The sequence below is a fragment of the Myotis davidii genome, unplaced genomic scaffold (assembly GCF_000327345.1).
Source record: "Myotis davidii unplaced genomic scaffold, ASM32734v1 scaffold265, whole genome shotgun sequence".
NCBI lineage: Eukaryota > Metazoa > Chordata > Mammalia > Chiroptera > Vespertilionidae > Myotis > Myotis davidii.
The window spans coordinates 1770775-1794048 of NW_006296627.1; the positions used below are offsets into that span (position 1 = coordinate 1770775).

Genomic DNA, 23274 nt, shown 5'->3' on the forward strand with positions numbered 1-23274 from the left:
ACATGGACCAATCAGATGGAATCGCTTGTGCAAACAGCTGCCTTGCCCTGTTCCAGTCGTCATAGTACTGATGGAATTGATTAAACTGATTGGTTATTTTAAGCTTACGTAGAAAAATGGGAATATGTGATAGGTAGATCCAGAGTAAAGGGACTGCGGTCATCAGTATGTCTCAAAATGAAAAGGTAAAAATGCACCCTGGTTACCAAATATTGTATCCTTTAAGGAGCCTGAGGACTGAAAATTTAAAACTCATGCTTCTAGCCCTTATAAAGAAATATTTTCTAAATTCCTAGGTTTGATGGTGGCAACTAGATCGCCAACTAGAAATGAGGATTTTTAAATCTGATGAATGTCTTTCTATTTTCCTGAATTATTTTTCTGTTGATAGGAAAAGTCTTTCAGAACTATAAATTTGCATAACAGTTAGTGCATGTTTAATAATTCGTGTTTTTTTTTTAAAGAATAACATTTAAACATATAATTTTGACCCTGGCCAGGTAGTTCAGTTAATTGGATTATTATCCTGATACACCAAGGTTTTGGGTTCCATCTCCAGTCAAGGCTCATCCAAGAATCAACCAATGAATGCATAAATAAATGAGGCAGCAAATCAACGTTTCTCCCTCTCTCTCTTCCTCCCTCTCTCCCCAAAAATAAATAAATAAAATTAACAATTTTTTAAAATTATTTCAGAGAGGAAGGGAGAGGGATGAGAGAGAATCATTGATTGACTGCCTCTTGCATACCCTACCCTGGGGATTGAACCTGTAACCCAGACATGTGCCCCGACCAGGAATTGAACCATGACCTCCTGGTTCATAGGTGCTTCACTCAACCACTGAGCTACGTTGGCTGGGCAAGAATAATATATATGTTTTTTTAGAATTGGGGCTGCACTAGAAAATCCACACCGAAATGCTCTCCACACTTATGGGTAATATTAGCTAATCTCCATCTGCTGAGTTGTGAAGGCTCCTCTTCTGGAAAACAAAAGCCGTCTCTGACTAAAGGTTGAGTTGAGTCATAGAACCAGTTATACAGCGGGTGCTCCAGTCTTTCGCATTTTCCTCCCGAACAGGAAAGGGTTTGCACCTAAACGATTTGCTGTGGTTTTTATAAAGTTGCATGGGCTCCGGTCTTGGAGAGAGGTGGATTGTTTTAGGAAGGGAGACAGGATGGGATAGCCAAATGAATGCATGCACGACGTTTGGGGAACAAGACATTTCATTCAGTTACTGTTCTGAAGTCTATTGGAAAATGGATTTCTACTGGAAAATTTTTTCTGAGGAGGGGAGGAGAGGCCTGTAAGAAGTTATGTAGGGCCCAACCGGTGTCGCTCAGTGGTTGAGTGTTGGCCTATGAACCAGGAGGTCAGGGTTCCATTCCCGGCCAGGGTACATGCCCAGTGTGGGGTGTGCAGGAAGCAGCCTATCAATGATTCTCTCTCATCATTGATGTTTCTATCTTTCTCTCCATTTTCCTTTTTCTCTGAAACCAATACAAATATATATTTAAAAAAAAAAAGAATATATGTAGGTGCGCCCAAAACAAAATGGGAAAGGGACCATTTTCAAAAGACAATCTCATGAAGTTTAATGGGTTGGGGTTTAACAATTCTACTAGGCTTACTATCAAAACCTTTTTTGTTTTGCCTTTTGTTTTCTTTTGGCCAGCTCAACTTGATTAATAATGAACAACCCCATTCATGAGGCCAAAGAGCGTGTTTTTCAGCCTCCACTTTGTGGGTCTGGACAAGAACTGCAACAAGGAAAAACAGTGTTGCTCAGTAATGGTATAAGCCCAGTTGATCAACAAAATTCAAGGATGTATACAGTTTTGGGGACCTTGTGACTAAAGCTTTGCTTTCCAGGTTTTAATCTGGAGGGAGCGTAGTTTATTAAAAATGGTCGAAAATGAAGTATTCCATACAAGGTCTAGCTTCATCCATAGAGCAATAGCAATGGTTTGAACAGTAAGTTGACGCTTATTAGAGTTTCTGATTCAATCGTGTATTTTTCTCCTTTTTAAATTTATTTTCCAGTTTTATCGAGATACAATTGACATACAGTACCATATGTAAGTGAGGGTGTACAGCGTGATGACTTGATGTACATATATTACAAATGATCACCACAGTAGGTTTAGTTAGCATCCATTACCTGATGTGTTTATAAAATAAAATGTTTTTTCTCGTGATGAGAACTTCTAGAATTTACTCTGAGCAACTATCAAACATACCGTACAGCAATGTTAACTGTAGTCATCATATTACACATTCCATCCCCAGTAATTATTTATCTTATAACTGGAAATTTGTCCCTTCTGCCCACCTTAGACCATATTTTTAACTCTTTGCAGTCTGCCATTTAGCCATTGGAAAGAATAAGGAAGAAAGAATATTCTTCAAACCACATGATTTTTCAAATAGCCTGTTATTTTATTGCCGTATGAAATAATCAATAACTTTTTAAAAAAGGGTTTCAGCAACATGTAGTTAAATCTTACATTTAACAAGTGAAACTATCCCTGCATTCCTTTTCTTCTCTAAAAAGTGTTGCGTTTAAGTAGCTGCCTTTAAAGAGTTATCTTTAAACAGCAATGTGTTTTAAAAATCCCAGATACCTTTTCTTTTTGTATAAAGAGGTAAAACCCTTTTACTAGTTCATAAAAACTGGCTTTGGGGGGAGATAAGTCATATTTTCCTGTATATAAGTGCCAAATTAAGATCTGTGGTGGGCTTTTAAAAGAGAAAAAAATAAAACAGGCCCTGGTAAGTTTTAAAAAGTATATATATTTCTGGACAATGACTGCTTAAAATGACACAAGATTTCTGGAAGGCCTCAGATGCAAGCAGTCGGTGAGGTTACACATGGAAGATAGTAACAATTACAATTCAAAATGCAGTGTTGTGTGTGTGTTTTTTAAGTAGTTTTAGAAATCACAGTCCTCCCAAGCCTTATTCAGTCTAGTTTCCTGTCTAGACATGCAAATTGAACTGAAGAGTTGAAGCAGTTATTCAGATAATTCAAAGGAAAAAAAAATTTCCTCACTGAAGAAAGAAGAATGGAGAAGCCTGAACTACGTGCGTTGTTTATCCTCACTGATCAAGTCACCAGGTAATTGAACTTCACCCTGAGAGTTTGAAGAGAACTATAGGATTTGAGTCAGGAACAAATTTCACGGACATTTCTTTTTTTCTTTTCTTCCAATGCACTCAACCTCAATGAAATGCATATAAATTAAAGGAAGAGAAAGTAACTCTTGGAAAATCCTCTTTCAAGAAAATCTAGTTATTTTTCTGAGGGATAGACAAATGTAGTAATGAATCCCCTCTCCCCCAAAAAAGTTTTCTCAAGACTAACTTTCTAAGTACCTTTCTTTTTTCAGATGAGATGACACATTTAACAGAAGATAAAAGAAATTCACTAGGCTGTCAGCTGGATATGATGCCCTATGGTTCTGTTCACATGGTATTTGTATATTCTTGTGAGTTACACAATTTAAATAAAGGAATTGTTACCAGTGTGTCTAGTACACATGAAGGTAATTGATAGATGCTAAAGTAAAAGCCAAGCTAGGAAATTATAAAGGTTCAAAATTTCTAAAGTGATTACATCGATCCAGTCAGCTAAAAATACATGATCTTTAAAAAATATTTTTTAAAATCAATGATGAATATATTTTTATAGTTTTAAAGTAAATATTCACATTGAACTGCAAATTTCTAGATAAAAATGGGGTACATTAACAGCCAATGAATTATATCATATAGTCAAATTAAAACAAAATTTGAAAATCATTCATGCCAGAAATTACTACTGCCACAGTCTGCAATATGTCCCATTAGAAAATTAGAAGCACAATATTTAAACCAGGATTAGTTAAATGAATATAAAAAAGAAGCTTATTATTTATCTTACTTATTCTTCAAATATAGACTTGTGGAATATATTAAACAGAATCACATTAATTTTATTATTGCTTTTTAAAAAAGGTTCAGGTACACACACAATTTAAGAGACAGCTTTACAAACAAAAATATTATCCAAACAATGTTTCCAAATATCAGAAATGAAATGGCTGGTATCAGTTTACAAAAAACCTAAACTCTGTAAAGCTAGATTGCAGAAGTATAAAGAGAAAACAAAACCAAAATTTAAAAACTTTCTAAATTAACCTTTAAGATCTTTCATTACAGCTTGATAATATTTAAAGATTTTTTTCAAGATGGCATAATTCAATATTTTAAACTCTTAATATAAAGCTTTTATAAAGCCTGTGGCAAAATACTGCTTTTAATCCTTACATACTAAGCTGATGGTTACTGTTTAAAATGATGTAATTATACCTTTTTTGACTGAATATATTTTCAAAATTAAAGTAAAAATAGATAATTCTAAAACAATCTGAAAAACTAAATTTTTATTACTAAAGAATCAATTTGGCAATTGATTTGTAGTTCAGAAAAAAAGAAGATATGAATAAAATATTTTTTTTAGGAATGACATCTTATAAATATGTTGTAAGCATGCAAGAAATTTTACCACATATTTATATGAACCTTATTTTAAAAGAAACAACAAAATTAGAAAAAGGGGATGTTATCTCTACAAATTATTTTGTTTAAATTTTGCCAAGCAGGAACATTTTGATGAAGGCAAATTGATAACTATAGAAGTTCATTGTCAATTTAGTCCTAAATCTGTCCTTAATAATCCAAAAAGCATTAAAAAGACCAAAATAAACTTTTGAGTAAGAATTAACACATTTTAAAAACAAATATAATTCTTTTGTGAAATGGGGAGACTAATACTTATTACAAAGGGAAATAAAAAAAAAGTAATTCTTTATTTTCTCCCATAAGGAATCATTGGCAAACACTAAATTTTAGTATGAATTATTTCTAATTTCTAATTTATAAATAGTTTTACTTAAGAATAAAATTATTGTAAATATTTAAAACTCTTCTTATGCTTTTTAGGACAGCTTAAATTCTTGATATTTGCAATACTAATACTTGAAAGACTAAAATAAAAATGAGCTTATTTCATTAGTTAAAAGTTTAATTTCCAGGAAAAGCAAGGAATTATTGAGAAAATATTAATTGCTTAAGATTTAGAAAATTTAAATATTTGAAAAAGTTAATTGAAAAAACTATTATATCTATTTGTAAAACAATGGAAATATATACATTCTGGATAGAAATCTATTTTAAAACATTTGCTAAAAAACTAAAAGCAATCTTAACAAAGTATAAAAATTTAAAAATTACTTTAGTTAAACTCTTTCCAGATTTGTAAAGCAGAATAACAAAATTTTAGTTTGAATGGCAAATATTTAAATAAGTTGACATTTTATCACTCTGATTTTTTGTACCTTTTAGTTGGAGGATAAACCTTCCATTTACTTCAATGTTTTAATAAATTTTAAAGATAGAGTATACATTCTAGAACTAGTCACATTTTTTTTATTGGTTTTTAAATTCATATAAAATCATGTACTTTTGTTTTACATGCAAATACATAAACTAGTAACAAGAAACAGAAACTATATGGCATATTGAAATTTTCTTGCATTTTATTTTTTTTAAGTTGCTAAAAATAATTTCAGAAAAAATATTGTCTTAGTTTTATCTGGGATGTATAAGTAACGTTTTCAAAGGAAAACAATCTTTTTAAAATTTCCCATTTTGCCAACTTTTAGACTTAAAAGAAAGACCTGCAGCAGATTACAATTTTGATGTAAAAGGTAACTCAAAACATGGTTTATAATTATAACTTACTAAACTAATTATTTGCATTGATATAGGAATAAATGTTCTATGTTCTATGTGATACACATAAAAATAATATTAATAAAGGCTATTCCATAGAAACTACCATAGAAAGAATCAATGCAGAGGGAAATTTTAATACAGGTTTAGAATCTTCCAATCCATGGCTAATCAGTTACATTTACTTTACAGGACTTTAGTTTAGGAATTAATGAATTTCACAGCTTTGAGAGTTAAGGAGGGATGGCGTGGTTTTAGAGGGTACAAAATGTGAATATGACTCAGTTCTAGCTACGTGATACTTACAAATATTCAGTTGTCAGCTCCCCAGGAAGCAGAGCCCTCTGCAGATTTCTGGTTTTCATATAGATAGACTGTCATTATAAAAGCACAGTAATTGTTTTTATAGAGGTTACAGAGATCTATACCAACATTAAGAGAATTTTAAGGATAAACCCTATTATCTCCTGAATTTGCTATCTAAATGTATAAGTATTAGTCCTTAATTTAAAAAAAAATTTAACTTGACTATAATAAGCTGCATTTAAGAAAAAAATTTCTGAGTTAAAATAAAATGATATAATTTAACAAAATATTCACAGTAATATTAAATAAGAGCCACAAATAAAAACTAAAGTGGCATGTTACTATTTTATTACTATTTACATATTATGCATCTTCTAAATATTTTTAAATATTTAAAAATAGTGATAGTATATTTGTTAGAATGTAATTTTTCATTAACTTTTAAAAATTTCATAGTATTAAAAAAAATCTACATTCTGGTCTCTTCAAGTAGTTGCCGAAATTACTAAAAACCTAACAAGTAAATTGTGTTTATTTCTAAAATATATTTTCAGGTATTCTAAATGCTATTCTTTTCTTTAGATTTTGATTGAAAAATTCTGTTGTAATACTAACCTTTAAAATATGTGTCATGATAAGTAATAAATCTTGAAGTTTTGATCTTGCCTAATTTAAAAATATTATCTATATTTTTAAAGTATTATTAGAAAAAGTTGAAAAGCACTGGCAAAATTTTCCTTTTGCTAATTTAATGTAAATAGTAATAATGTTTAATAACTCAATATTGGTCCAGGAGTTTTTTATCTTCAGGGCATTATTTTTTTTTTTTTTACAAAATGCCATATAAAAATATAATGATAATTTAAAATGTTTGCAACATGCCACATAGAATAAATATCACAAAGTAATGATTTTAAAAAAATGACTAGGGAAATTAGACCCCATCTCAAATGAAACTTGCTTTTCTCTTGTAAACAAAAATTTTCCTTTCCCCTTTTTTTGTCAGCTTCCCAGGGCTCGGTTTTACAGTGATAGCCCATTTTGCTGAAGTACTTTCTGTTTGAAACTTACCCCAAATAAAAAAGATTTAAGCATTCTCAATGACATCATTGTCGGTTAGTGCTTAGAAACTATCAACTACGTCCCTTCTGCTATCCAAATGGTACCAAAAAACACGCTCCCCACAACAGCAACAAAGCAAACCTTGTGGCCTTGATCACTTTTCACTGTCACTATTGACTAGAATTTTAAAAGCATTTTTAATCCTCAAGATTTGTTAGGCATTCAGATGAGCAGCAGCTCACAACCTACAGCTAGAAATCAGCTCCCGGAAACATGTTGCTCAAATACAGGGTGGGGCAGAAGTAGGCTTACAGTTGTGAGTACGCAGAACACAAATTTTATTCTCGTTATTCTTTATTAATTGTTGTATTCTTTTCCATATAAACGGCTGTAAACCTACTTTTGCCACACTTGTAGAAGTGCCAATAAAAGTGGACAAGAAGACCACTTTGCCCCTAAGCAAATTTTCAGGTTGCTCTGACTTAAAAACAAATTTGGGTGGGTTAGAGCTAGTTTTCAGAGCTGTGTCAACTTTCTAAATTTTGTTTTCTTTTTTTAAAATATATTTATTGATTGATTTCAGAGAGGAAGGGAGAGGGAGAGAGAGATAGAAATATCAATGATGAGAGAGAATCATTGATCCGCTGCCTCCTGCACACCCCCTACTGGGGATCGAGCTGCAACCCAGGCATGTGCCCTTGGCCGGAATCGAACCTGGGACCCTTCAGTCCGCAGGCTGACGCTCTAACTGAGCCAAGCCGGCTAGGGCTAAATTTTGTTTTCTTAATCGGCATTATAGCTATGGCCAGAGAAATGAATGACTGTATGGAAGCATACATACACATATATTCTTTTGGTTTTATATAGCCTCTAAGTAATTTTCAAACAAGTAGTGTTGGCTTTTGCAACATTATATGACTGGCTTAGCCAGAAGTATTATGGGTATTTAATGTGAGCATTTAAGAATGTCACTCAGCTTTTTTGATAATCCATACCATTAATCTCACCCCACATTTCACCCAGGGTCTGAGCCTATGTTTATAATTGATACTTGGCTAAACGTGTACCCATCCCTAATCTATTTGTTTTCTATGTTGATGGATTTGGATGTTGTTTTAGCCAGGGTTCTTTTTCTAAGGAAATGTGGATGGGAGTGGGATGCAGAGGGGGGGAAAAAGAAGCATTTTTATTCCCCTCTGTCCACAAACCTGGAAAAATTAGCTAACTGCCATGCCTGCCCAAGCCTATTTGCAATCCTTTTGCATTGAACAAATTATCCAGACTTCTTGACAAAATATAATAGTTTTTATAATATTACAATTTTCCAAATAAGCTGTGTCAAATGATTCCAATGGGGTCTTGTAACCTCTTGGTATTTAAGTTGTGGTCACCTGTGGTATTTTTGTTCGTTAATGAGTAGGTCTGGTTCGTTATTTCTAAATGTAACTTGAGAAAGTTGCTACTATATTTTTGTTTGTTCAATTTATAGTATTTGTTCAATTTTCTCTGTTCCTAAGCTTTAAATATATTGGGTGATCCTAACCAGCAGAGATATTGTGTCTTTAGTCTAGAAGAGATCAATGGTAGGTAGATGGTTCAAACCCCGTGGTGGTCCCATTCATTGAGTTTATGGAGCCTGCCTGGTGATGTTTCCTCCTCAGGTACCACTTCTCTCCAGGTCTACGTGGAAGGACCTACCGCCTCAGCCATGGGCTTGATAGGCGTTAGAACCAGTTTCATTTAGTGCATTTATAGGGACTGCAGCTTCTTTTTCTGTATTGAATTGATCGCCTTTGGCATCCTCCAAAGACAGTCCTCAGTCTTTTCCTTTAGTCACCAAAACTTTCCAGAAAAATCAATAAATAACTTAGTTTCCCTCCCCTCACCACTCTCCTGAAAAAAAAAAAAAAAAGCGTTTAAAGCAAGAAAAAAAAAAAAAGGCAAATAAAAGCAGTAAAGAGTGCCAAGCAGCTATGGTGATCCAAAAAAGCAGAAACCCATCACTGCCATGACACGAGCTGCAGAGCCACTCAGCCATGTGCAGATGGACAGACAGGCTCCTTGCCCATGTGAGCATCGCCACGGATGCCTTCCTGCCCTGATTCAATGGGATGCTACAGGGAACAACTTTTTTCTTCTTCTGAAAAGTTGTCAGAAAGTACAATTCTTACTATTCTAGTTTTTGGTAGCTGTTCCCTATCATGTCCATAGCTTTTTATTTGGGAGCTTCTTTTTTTTTCTTCTTCTTTTTTTTGGGGGAGCTCTTTGCCATCTATTTAAGAAGGTAAGCAGTTCCGCAAGCCGTGTGGCCTTGGTGAGTCATTTTACCTCTCTTGTCTTCATCTGTAGAGCGAATACATTCAATTAGATGATCTCCAGGAACCTTTCCGACTTGAAAGGCCAGTGTTTCTATTACCAGGCATGTAGGGGTAACCAACAGGCATTTATCAGGTAAGTGACGCTGACACTCTGCCATGTGCACACTTGAATGCCTGTAAAGGATCGCATAAGGCAGAACTGCTTGTACTGTAAACTTAATTTAGAAAAAAAAACTCTTAGAGGAAAAACAACTTTTTCCTGTGGGGCATTTAAAGTTCTATAGTGTGTGTGTGTGTGTGTGTGTGTGTGTGTGTGTGTTTATTTTGAAGTTGCTTGGTTTCTGCTTTCCCAAGCTGTCCTCCCTACATACGTAATCGTATCAAATGTAAACATTTCTGCACATATGTTTTTGTGAATGTACATGTGCTCATGTTGGCGTGTCTTTTAGAATGAGGATCTTAAGGGGGTGGCATATAGCTGAGTGTTGATGGGGCATGCCTCGTTGAATTCTGACAATATCTGTAAATATTATCTACTTCATACTTTTGTTATCGTATCCTTATTAAGAACGAAAAAAAGCAACATAAAAGCATAATATGATATGCTTTGATTATAATGGAAAGAGGAGGTGTCTTTATCTTTTGAAAAACAAAAATTTGTATTTCTTTAACTAGTTCAGTCATATGTAAACCAATAAAAATAACAATTTAAAAATAATAACATAGCACATATTTTTAAGGTTGCTTTGTGGATTCAGGGAGGAGGAGAAGATATGAAAGGAAAAGATTAAGAAATGATGTTGTTGAGCTGTCTCACCATAAATGGCATAAAATTAAAAAGCCTTAGGGACAGCTTCAAGTGTTAGAGTTTGCAAATCCTTGACCACTTTCCCTTATTTGCATCAGTGTTTGAGAGACTCATATATAGGAGACTTGGTCATCTCCAGAAAAACAAGTAGCTTACAGATGAAACTGAAAATAAGACCTTAGTTAGGTTACCTATTTTCTCTGTTCTTCTGATTATTTCATATAAAACGACAGGAGAGACCATTCACCCTGGTCTTTATGACTGAGCATGACTTAAAATTTATGTCAGGGCAACTTCCCGTCTCTTTCCACACCCCCAAAATACCTCTTTACTTCTTCATTTAAATGTTTATTGAATTTATTGGGGTGACATTGGTTAATAAAATTATCTAGGTTTTCAGGTGTGCAGTTCTACAGTGCATCACTTGTATATTGTATTATGTGTTCACCACCCAAAGTCAAGTCTCCTTCCATCACCATTTATCCCCCCTTTCACCTTATTTACCTACTTCACATCCCTTTTCTTCTGGTAATCACCATACTGTTGTCTGTGTCTATGAGGCTTTTTGCTTCATCCTTCCCTTTTTCACCCAACCCCCCAAATCTCCTCCCCTCTCACTGATGTCAGTCTGTTCTCTGTATCTATCAAGTCTGTTTCTATTTTGTTAGCTTATTTGTTCACCAGATTCCACATATAAGTGAAATCATATGGTACTTTTCTTTCTCTGACCGGCTTATTTTACTTAGCATGATACTCTCTAAGTCCATCCCTGCTGTCCCAAAAGGTAAGATTTTTCTTTTTTACGGCTGAGTAGTATTCCATTCTGTGACTGTATCACTCATTATTTTTTATGCACTCATCTACTGGTGGACGCTTGGACTACTTGGCTATTGTTAATAACGCTGCCATGAACATAGTGGTGCATATATTATTTAGAATTAGTGTTTGGGATTTCCCTGGCTAGATTCTAAGAAGTGGGATTGCTGGGTCATAATGCAGTTCCATTTTTAATTTTTGAGGTAACTCCATACCGTTCTCCACAATGGCTGCACCAATCTGCATTCCCACTAACAGTGCATGAGGGTTCTCTTTTCTCCACATCCTCACCAACACTTGTTGTTTGTTGATTTATTGATGATAGCAATTCCAAGAGGCGTGACGTGCTATCTCTTTGTGGTTTTAATTTGCATTTCTCTGATGATTAGTGGTGTGGAACATGTTTCAATGTCTTTTGCTTCAATATGTTTTCAATATGTATGTCCTCTTTGGAGAATTGTCTATTCAGGTGCTTTGCCCATTTTTTATTTGAATTTTTTTTGTGTGTGTGTTGAGTTGTATAAGATCTTTATACATTTTGAATATTCACCTTTTTTTCTTGGCAACATGTTCTCCCCATCAGTGGATTTTCTTTTAATTTTGTTGATGGTTTCTTTGCTGTGCAAACACTTTTAAGTTTGATGTAGCCCAACTTGTTCATTTTTTCTTTTGTTTCTCTTACCCAAGGAGATATATCAGAAAAAGTACTGCTAGGAGAAATGTCTGAACTTTTCCTGCTTATGTTTTCTTCTAGGAATTTTATGGTTTTGAGGTTAACATTTAAGTCTTTAATCCATTTTGAGTTTATTCTTATGTATGGTGTAAAAGGTGGTCTAGTTTCATTTTTTTTGCATGTGTCTGTCCAATTTTCCCAGCAAAATTTATTGAATAGACTATCTTTACCCCATTGTATGTTTTTGCCTCTTTTGTCGACTATTAACTGGACATGGTCTTATTTCTAGGCTCTCTATTTTGTTCCGTTGATCTATATGTCTACTTTTACATCAGCACCGTGCTGTTTCGATTATTGTGGCCGTGTAGTATAGTTTGATATCAGATAGTATGATTTATTTTTCTGTCTCACAATTACTATGGCTATTTGGGGGTTTTTGTGGTTCCATATCTGATTTATTCTAGTTCTGTGAAATATGCCATTGGTATCTTGACAGGAATTGCATTAATCCTACAGATTGCTTTGGGTAGTATGGACATTACAATGATGTTAATTCTTCCTATCCATAAACACAGTACATGTTTCCTCTTATTTATATATTCTCCATTTTCTTTCTTCAGTGTGTTAGAGTTTTCTAAATATAGGTCTTTTACATTTATGGTGAAATTTACTTCTCGGTATGTTATGTTTTTTTATGAAATTGTAAATGGGATTGTTTTCTTAGTTTTTCTTTCTGAGAGCTCATTTTTGGTGTATAAAAATGCAACCGACTTCTGGATATTGTTTTTTTTATATTGCTAGTTTACTGAATTCATTTATCAGTTCTAGCCATTTTTGGTGGAAACTTCAGAGTTGACAGTATCACATCATCTGCAAATAATGACAGTTTTACTTCTTCCTTTCCACTTTGGATGCCTTTTATTTCTTCTGCTTGTCTGATTGCTCTACCGCTTCATCTCTTACAGCTAGAAAATCTAAACAATTCAGTTATTCCATGGGTTATGATAGTTTCACTTTTACTGAATTAACTAAATGATTGAAGGAAATGTGAATATAATTTTTTTTCCTGAGTTTCAGTGAATTTGTTCCATAGAAAATTACAACTTTTGTATCTTGTATAGATTGAGCTATACATGCCTCTCCTGGATGATTAGGCAAAAACAATCTCATTTAAAACTGTGACTGTATTTAGGGTTTTGTGGTCCCTTGTCTCACTTTCTTTGCTCTCCAATGCACACTGATTACCGAGGGAAAATATCTATTTTCCCTCCAGATCTTTTATCTAGTTCTCATCAGGGTTTGATTTAACGTGACATCCCCAATAGGCATAAGGGCAAGATTAGAAGATGCCTGATGATCCATCAGATAATGAGCTTGGAGCAGTTCAGAGAGGGCATTGCTTCCTTAGCAGAACTGGTTGGAATTAGCCACTTTAGAGGTAGCTTTTGTCTAAGAACACATGTGTACTGTCACTGATGACAGAATAGAGACTTAAGGATATTATCAAGAAAATTGGATTACAAGTGGAGACATTAGAGTATGGCCCGAGTATTAAGAAATTATTGTTCATTTTGTAGGAGTGATAATGGCATTCTGGTGATGTAGGAAAATGTCATTCGCAGTGAAGTATTTGGGAGAGAAATGCATATCTGTATTTTTTAGAGTACTTTGGCAAAACAAAAAAGAGATATTATCAAGTATAACTAAATGTTAATAACTACTGAATAGAGATGATGTATGCATGGGTGTTTACTACACTTTTTCCATTTTCTTTGTAAAAAAAAGAAACCCCACCTAATGGAGATAATATTTTTGTATATGCACAAGAGGGGAGCAGGGATTTAAAATTTCTCGGAACTGATGTTCTGAAGTAGGGCTTTAGTTCTTGGAATATGGTCGGTAACTCATAAACCAGCGTAAAATGAAAATCCTGTGCAAAATTACTATTTTTTAAATTGCATTTAAAATTCTAGAGTTGAAACTATAATAAAAGCATGGTGGACATTTCAAAATGAAGACATCCTCATTTTTATTTACCTGAACTAAATGCTGAAAAGTTTGGGTTCTGACCTCAGGGTGAGTGGAATGTTCCTTGAGGAAGGTCACAGTAATACAAAGGTTTGAGAAACTTAGGTTCTCATATAAGAACTTGGGAGGAAGTAAATGTAGCCAGAATCATGGTATAAACCAGTGACGGCGAACCTTTTGAGCTCGCGTGTCAGCATTTTGAAAAACCCTAACTTAACTCTGGTGCCGTGTCACATATAGAAATTTTTTGATATTTGCAACCATAGTAAAACAAAGACTTACATTTTTGATATTTATTTTATATATTTAAATGCCATTTAACAGAGAAAAATCAACCCAAAAAAATGAGTTTGCGTGTCACCTCTGACACGCGTGTCATAGGTTCGTCATCACTGGTATAAACGAACCGAACGTCTGAAGTTAATGACATAAATTATGGAAATATAAACCGTAGCGAGATGATTTTATTTTAGTCTTTGGAATTACCAAGTTAATGAGCTTCTTAATCATGCTTCTTTTGTCTTTTGAACAGTAGCTGCGTCTACCCAAGTGATGTGATACTTGTTTGATATGTTAGCATGGTATCTATTTATCGCAAAACACGTGTGTTTATTTACTTATTGCCATGAGGCCACAGAAAGAAAATAAACCTCTACTAGTGAGAGGATCACTTAGATGGCAAAATTCTGGTAGAGCCCAGCTCCCACTGGGTTGACTTCAGGGTCTTTGATTTCTTTGCTCCTCACAAATGCATGCCCTCATCTACTGTTATTATCGCCTTTAACACATCACATTGACTGAAAAATACAAGTGTTGCCCTGACCAGTTTGGCTCAGTGGGTAGAGCATCTGCCCGTAGACTGAAGGGTCCCAGGTTCTATTCCAGTCAAGGGCATGTACCTTGGTTGTGGGCACATCCCCAGTTGTGGGTGTACAGGAGGCAGCTGATAGATGATTCTCTCTCATCAATGTTTCTAACTCTCTATCCCTCTCCCTTCCTCTCTGTAAAAAAAGTCAATAAAATATATATTTTTTAAAAAATACAAGTGTTGCCTGTACAACCCTTTTGAGCCCCAGTTTGGTTTATACAGGGACGAAAATATTTCCTTTTAAAAACCAGTTTATTTTTTAATTAATAAATATAATGTTTTGAAATATGGGGCTCATGTTTCATCAAATCAGTATCACCATTTGAAATGACTTTAAACCTACACTCAACATGGAGGTGATTTTTCATAGACATAAAGCCTCTGGTAAACTTGATGCTGGTGATTTAGTGGTACACAGTCCAGCTGTGTGATAGGAGGAACAGGCAGGCAAACCCAGAGTCCCTGATTTCAGAAATTTGGTTTTTAGCCAGAGAAGGAGTACGGTTCAATAGGAAAAACCCTGGACTAAGAAACACAAGATGAGGGTTATTTTAAAGTCTTAAAATTTAAGTGTGTCTTTGAAGTTAGCATGATAGTAATAAGTGGTATTTTTTAAAGAGCAGGGTGTGTTATTTCTAGTTTTTTCCAGTTCTAGTTGTTCTACTAACTACTGACCTCAGGGTCTTCATCTGCAAACTGCAAGCGTTTATTAAATAATTGCTAACATTTCTTCAAACTATTTACTCTCTGCCTGGCACATTAAATTTTTAAAATTCTCACAACTCCATAAAGTAGATTATTCTGATTATGCCTAATTCATCAATGAGGAGACTAGACGTTCTGAGATAATCAAGTGCAGGGTGATCAATGAATTTTAGAAGTGGGAGGGTCCAGGAAAATAATTTAAACCGAGAGGCAGTGCATCAAAATGATTAAGGGCGCAAACTCTATACCCAAAACTTGGGTGGCTTGCAGACGTGGATCCCTCAGTAAGGATTCTCAGTAAGAATACCCCTTGGGCAACTGACTTAACCTTTGTTTGCCTTAATTTCCTCATCTGTAAAATGGGGCTGATAATAGACCTGCATTATAAGGTGATTAGGATTAAATGTGCATTGCTTAGAACAGTGTCTGTCAGCTAGGAAGTTCTCAGTAAATGTTATAGATGAGGATGATAGCAGGGGCTGGGTAAGTTGACACTATTGTTTTACTGAGGAGAACGTGTGACATTCAGAGATTAGGTCAGAAAAAGGCTGCTGGAGGTGGTGGTCTTGATGGAAAGGATGGAGTTATTCGTGATGCAGAATGGTTTCTTAGAAAGGAAAGGAAGTAGGTTGAAGACGCAGAGCAGAGGGGATTGCTGTACTAAAAGGCAGGAGAATCTCTGTTATATTGTCATTGAGCAAAAAGTTTATAGGAACGCGGTGACAGCAGCAAAACATAGAAATGAGACCCAAATTTGGATTCTTATATGGAGTTATTCCAGTTTCTCTGGATCATCCTAGACACATATAGAATGTGAGGGCTAAATGGGACCTTGGAGATGGTCCTGTGACACCCCCTCATTTCACATTTTACTCTTTCTATGAGGATAGCATGTGGTGAAATTTGGCCAGTATCATAGTACAGTGAAGCCAGGGAAATGTGTGATGTGCTTGCTAAAAGAGGGATTTCAAGTAAGGATGAAGGGAAAGAAGGCGCAAGTTCCTTCACTGTTAGAGCAGCAAAGCAGAGTAGAGAAGACAGTGAATTTTCCCAAATTAAAAGAGGGAGAGAGGGAAGAAGGAGAGCGAATTTAATGCTCAACAGTGTTAGACTGGATTTGCAGTTAATGTTTAAAAAGCCCATGATAAAGAAAATTCTTTTATTATTATTATTATTATTTCTAGGAACTGGGTTTTCTAAAATGGAAAGGAAGTTTGGGGGAAGAGTTTGGCACCCTGACGGTTCCAGCAAGTGAAGAATCAACCCATTTGAAACTAGTAAGCAGTTAATGTTCATCTATTAATCTGTTACTGTTTAGGATGACTATATCTTGGCTTTTTAAAAAATCACTTTCCACTAAGTTTTATGCTTAGTGCTTTCTTTTAAGTAACTGAGTGTCTCAATAGGAACTACTGAGTCCGATTAATTTGGCGTGGAATTTTGGCGTGGAATTCTGAGCTGGGGAGGGGGCAGGTATCTTTTTTTGGGACACTAAAAATGCTTTGTGGAGTTTCCTTTACAACTCTCCAACCCAGGGAGTTGCTCTGAGGGGCTTAAAGGCTCCCCACTGTGCTTGGTCCCCAGTTACAATAGCATTGGGTTACTGAATGAGGGCTAGATTGTCTGTTTACACGGAGGGAGAAAAAGAAGCCTACAGCCCGGAGGTCAAAGCAAAGATAAGACGTTTATGTCTCTGAACCCACTTGTGTATTATTCTCGATTAAAAAAAAACCCCAAAACATCTACCTGCCATGTCAGTAATTTTAGAAAGAGGCTTTTAGTTTGTCATATTTTTTTTTATTGAAAAAGAAAAACATTGCTGTTATTTCTGCCCATATTATTGTCTGTGCTGTTGTGGGGTTTGAGGACATTGGAGGCTCTCTGTACTGCACCCCTCGACCTTGCCCAGTATCACAGGCCTCCTCCATGGCGGGGAGAACGGTTGCAGGAAAACGGGTAGAGCTGAGGAATAGATGTCAGGTTAATTCAAGTCTTTTTTCGGGGAGGGGGTGTCTTTTTCTTTCCTGTCTTTGATCCTGACTCCCCTGCCTGCTCTGACTTCGGCATCTGCTTGTTGTTGGGTGATGGAATCAAGTTCGAGGTGTGCAGTTACGTGCTTCCCTTCAATCCTTCAGGAGCGATGGCAAGGTGAAATGAAGGCAGGGATCAGGCTTTGAGTCTGGGTGGAGACCTGGTGGGTCATGTTGCATCTGCCCTAGAAGCTGATTGGGCCTGTGAGTGGCCAACTCTCCTACCCTCATCAAAAACTTCCACTTTGCACTTGCAAAGATCATTTGTACCACAAAGGGTCACATCCTTTGAAAATATGGCTTTGGAAGTGGAACGTAGGCAACAGTGACGTAAGGGAGAGGAATTTTTTTGTGTGCTCATGCCTATGAATTTCATAGGTTCTATATTGCGCTGAAGTATCAAGATTAGTTATGAGCAAGATACTTTCAAAGATGTGAGTGGTGATAGCTGTGGTCGGCTTCTTCTTTGTGGTCCTAACTTACCTAAGGTCTCCTCTATATTCAGATCCCAAACGGGGCATTCTGGTGAAGAACAGGAAGTAGCTAGGGTCTGATGAATGGAGGGGTCTGCAAATATTTATGTTTGGAGTATGAAGAGGTAGCATTAGCCACACTGTGATATATGCATCAAAACACAGAACCAAAATCAGAATACACCCTCAAATGTTGGGGAAAGGTATGATAGGCAAATCTTTTTTTTTTTTTAAAAGCTATGTGGGGGATGGTGCAATCCTAGGGAAGAATTAGAAAACAGATCTAGGAAGAAGAAGCATTAATTCTCACTTTGCCCTTCTAGAATTTGAAATAATAGATCCTTGTGTAAAATTAGGGGAAATGTAAGGAATCTGAACATTTTCTAAGTAGAAGATGATTTTTCTTTGGAGAGAAGGCATGTGAGTTAATGAATAAATCTGCGTTAAAATGGAGGGAATATTATGAGCAGAAAGAGGGAGAAGGACAAGGAGGATAATTGTTTTAATAAATTCAGCCTAAATCTTACTCTGTCTTAAAGTATTCAATGTTTCCATCGTAGACTACATAGTGTTTTAATGATCTCTTTTTGGAGAAATTGATTTAAAAGCCTTTTAAAAGTTAGAAAGTTTAGGTTTTATATTTTTTTCTTTCACTATTTATTAGAAATTTAGACTATAGAATCTATGTATAAACCAGGCATTATTATGTATTAAAAAAGGATCTTAAAACATATAAGAATAGTTAATGACAAATATATTGAAAGAGCACTAAAACTATTCAGTCATAAATAAGACCCACAAGACATGTCAATGACAGAAACCACCTTCTTACAATGTTTCTGTAATAAAGTTTAAAACAGGATGATATTTTAATTGACAGCTTTGATTTAATTATATCTAACATTAGGTTAAAAATTTCAAATATTGATTATCCTATGTTATTATGTTTCACAGACTAGAAGGCAAAAATAAGAAGTTTTATCTCCTGAAGAATTGGGGAGATTCTTTTAAAGGTGAAACTTTTCATCTTTAGGTAAGGAAACATTTTCTATTATTTGTCTACCTTTTGAAAAGAGAATATTTCAATTAGAGGAAAGAAGTAACATATACTTAAGCTTTGCTCATCTTAATTGATATAAAACATTATGAAGGTGATAGAAAGCCAGATTTTTAAGTGAAATTAAACAAATTAGTTGGAAATATTTCACTTAGAAAGATCATTTTTTGTGTGTGTGTGGGGGAGACCCTTTTTGCACTTTCTAATAGACTGACATGATAATAGGAGTCCCGCCACCTGTCTGGTCGAAGTATTTAAGAGATAACAAAATTAAAATCACATTTAGCAAAATCAGGAACTAGAGATTTTTCAAACACTTAGAATATTCCTAAACATAAATGTAAACATGTGTGATATTTTAAAAAATGGACTACTGTGAAAATGTGAAAGACTGGTCATTGCTTTATAAGCAGGCCAGTGAATAAAAGTTAATTAGGATTTGGGCAATAACAGAGAAGCATAAACTCTGGAATATGTTCCCATGCAAGGAAAATATTGCTTTGTAGGATCATAATGTAAATAAACAATTTGTTTAATCAGGCAAGAACCTGTCCTTTGTTTTTCAGTTTTGGTTTGTGTCATAGTGGTAACATAAGAAAAGAAAAAGACTAACTTTTTGAGCATATTAGAATATTAGCAACTAATTTAATTTTTGAAGTAATTCTATTAATGCATTTTACTTCAATGAACAGTATAAATTACATATATGAAAAGCAGATGTTTTAAAGCAAATAAACTAAAAAATGCAATTAAAATGTCTAAACAAACATTTAGGGATGCTTTGAAGTATTTTATGAAGTTAAAAGGATGAAAGATGTTATTATGGAAATTATATATAGAATCTGTTATAAAATATACAAATTTGTATATTCTAGCTTTGTTACCAATACCACATTTGGGGAAAAAAAGATTACTATATTTGTCTTCTATTAACATATATTCTCAAGAGTAAACAAGATTCCTTCTAATTTTAAATACATTAATACAGATACATATGAGTACTTTTGAAAACCAGAGTTTTAGCTTTTTAAGAAAGGTAAAAATGCATGTGGTTAAATAGAATCTAAAAATTTTGAAAGAACTATACTAATTTTTTTGTATGAATTTGAAGAATTTATTTCTAGAATAAATTTGTTTTCTTCTTAAAAAGACAATCATGTTAATATTGAGCATATTGGTTAAAACTTCATTAGGATATACTAAACTTCTAAGGTACTTTATAAAAAAGAATTATGATAACCTGAAAAGAGTATATAAAATTATGTCTAATATAATGTTTAAATAAAGCCCTTTAATATGCTGTATCAATTTTAAAATCTTATATTTTGAAGGATAAAGTAAAAGAAAACATGACTAACATCCTAACGGAAAATATAATCTCATAATACTGAGAAGAGAGCTGTAAGCATATAATATATGAGGAGATCAGTTTCACTTCTGACTTATTTTTAAGCCTTTCTTATGAATCATATATTTTAACATCAGGAGAATAATGTACAAAATATGCATTTAATTCTATGGTCTGTTAAAAATAGAGAGGAGAAAATGCAACTTTGCCTAGCTCAAGTCTAACTAAAGTGTTAAGTGAAAATTAGAAAAATGCAGAAGCTAAAATAGTATCATTAACTAAAATTCAAAATCTATATTTATATACAATTTTTATGTCTTAGCATATAGCATTTATTTTAATTGCTAATATAACTACATTAACTGTAACATGAGTGAAAAAATAAATGATGGAGAAGTATTTTCTCACTGTAGGTTACTAGATTAAAAAATTGCTAATAAGTTAAATGTAATATTAAGGGACACGTTTAAAATAAAATGTTGCTGTGGATGTATCTTTCCAACAAGGCTTTGGGTTTTGCGTGTGCATTAGGATTCCTGAGTTTTGTGGTTTGAAATTCATGATATATTTTGAGTGCCCTTTCAAATGGCAAAATGTTTCTGTGGAAAAAAATCAGACATTGCGTACATTTTGTTTTATATTTGGGTATGAGAAACATAGCAGGTACTTTGGGTGAATTCTAGTTGTTATTTTAGTGCATGCATCAAATACCAAACAATTATTTCGTCTGTCGGTCAGTTCCATGTCTAAGCAAGTTACAGTTCGTGTAAGTACATCTTAGATAGTTAACTTACATTGATGTCACAGTGATCTCTATATGTGGTTGTCATCGTTACTGAAATTATGGGCAATGTATTGAAAAGAAATGCATTTTAACACTTATTTTCCATTAAAATGAGAAAGATTTTGAAGGGGTTCTTTCGTGAGTAAAATATGGAATTGTGCAGCTTTCTGAAAGAATGAACTCTTAGTTTTATTTTCAAATTATATTGAAATGTGTCTTTACTTGTCGTTTGCTGATATTTTAAAGCCAGAAAGGAACAAAGCAGCATTATACGTTATTTCTGATCATTTTTTTTTTCTATCCCTGGAGAGGGAGAAAGGGAAAGCCACATATGTTGGCACAACAGTGTTTTCCCTTAAAAACAAACAAACTGGAAATTGAAAAGATATGCTGCCCATACCTAATTGTTCTAATTAGGACTTACTTGGAGTCGCATGCATTTCCTGAGTCCATACATTTGAGGAAATGTGTCTTATGACATGGAGAGATGTAGCACATGGTAGTCACATATAGGACAGTCTTGCTCTCTCTTGTGGGTTCCCAGAACTTAGAACACAGATTTTAAACTAACCATGTCGAGTCCCAAACCCTCTGGGCCAGAATCATTTAGATAGAAACATGCCCGAAAAGTATAAAGGCGAAAGGGAACACTGGTTGAAGTTGAACGTTCCCTTTAAAGGATATACATTGGGCACTGGGAGGAGTGCTCCAAAGATAAACAAACGGCACTTTTCTGGGGAGCCGCGGGGGTCCGTGTGATAAAGGAGGGCGGCGAGTTCGCACAATGGTAACTGCTTGGCAACATTTGCAAAGTTCGTCTCGGATTGAGCGGGTGAAAGTCAGTGCCACCACTGGGTGCGGGGGGAGGGCAGGGGGAGCAGGTGGCCAGCTCCCGGCCACGACGGGGTTAACCGCGGCGAGCCCGGTGCACCCTGGGAGTTGTAGGCCGCGAGCATTGTGGGAGTTGTCGCAAAAGTTCGCTTTCCCGTTGTGATGGCCGCCGCCGAGGCAGGAGTTGAGGGTGTCTGTGTTTCCGGGCGTCTGGGGGGCTCTCTGAACCGTCAGGAGGCCGCCTGCAGCCCCCGGGTGGCCGAGGGCCTTTTCATCGTGAGCCCGGGACCCGGCGAGCGGCCCGGCGAGCGGGTGGAGGGGCCTGGGGGCCGCCGGATGGGCCAGGGGGCCTCTGGAGGCGACGGGCTCCACAAGGGGCCCCGTCCTGGTGGACCCTGGCCGTCGAAGGGCCTTCCGCTAGGAAATATCGGGGCGACCAGCGTCTCAGGGTCCTGGGCTGTGCTTCCTTTCGTTGTAATTTCTGCCCTGCGCCCCTCCCCCTTTTCTTAACAGAGGTCGGCGCTGTCTGTGTCGCCGGTGATGTTCACGACACTATTTGAGGTTGGGTGGGCTCGCTTTCTAGGGTCCGGTGGGGTTTATGCACGAGGCGGGGATGTTGGGAGGTGTGGACAGCCATATTCGGGGTGTCGTCTGCCCTGTTTCAGGGTTAAGAGGTTGCACTGAGCTGTGAGCGTGTCCCTGGACGTGAGGTTGGCGTCGGCTGCACGTGCTGGACCTTGAGCTTGTGGGCTAATGCTGCCCGGCAGCGTCCGGCCGTTGTGAAATGTTTTTCTGTTGACTTGGATGTGTTCTTAAAGCTTTGGGGCCCCCAGAACACTGTGTTTTTGTTTTTGTAGTTATGTGTAGAAAGCTATGGTGTGCAGAAATGAATGGACAACAAAGGCTAGCATCGCAGGTACCTTTCGTTCTAGGGCCCGAGGGCCCTGGGCTTCTCCAGGGCTGTGAGGTGGTCCGGGTGCTTCTATGGGGATCTGGTTTGCTTTGAGCTCCGCCACCTGAATCCTGGTTCACGGGGGTGCTCTGCAGGTCGGGGACACTTCAGTCTCCTTTGCCCTGGGGTCCTCTGTCAACCTGAGGCCAAGTGGGACACCGCGGACATGCAGCTGCCTGTGTCAGGATCTCAGGGTGACATCGATTGCCAGGCAGGTCAGCACGCACCTGCCTGTGCAGACTTGGACCTCACTCTTTCTGCCGCCCGGCTCTGCTGTACAAATTTTGCCTTATTTCGACAGTCTGCTTGTTTCATGCGTAACTTGAGGCTTAACTGGTCATATGAAAAGCCATTTCATAATGTTACCTAAAAGTTGTGTTCCCCCCTCCCCCCCCCCAACAGGTAAAACTAGTGTCCGGAAAGTTTTTTCACTTGTTTG

General features: G+C 36.0%; 1 long non-coding RNA gene across 1 annotated transcript in view; it reads left to right on the forward strand.

Annotated features, from left to right (window-relative positions):
• Positions 1-2653, forward strand: part of LOC102766562 — a 46782-nt gene extending 44129 nt beyond the window's left edge. The window contains exon 4 of the long non-coding RNA XR_001515260.1: positions 1677-2653. This is a non-coding gene — a long non-coding RNA (uncharacterized LOC102766562). The remainder of the gene's footprint in view (positions 1-1676) is intronic.
• Positions 2654-23274: the final 20621 nt, after the last annotated feature.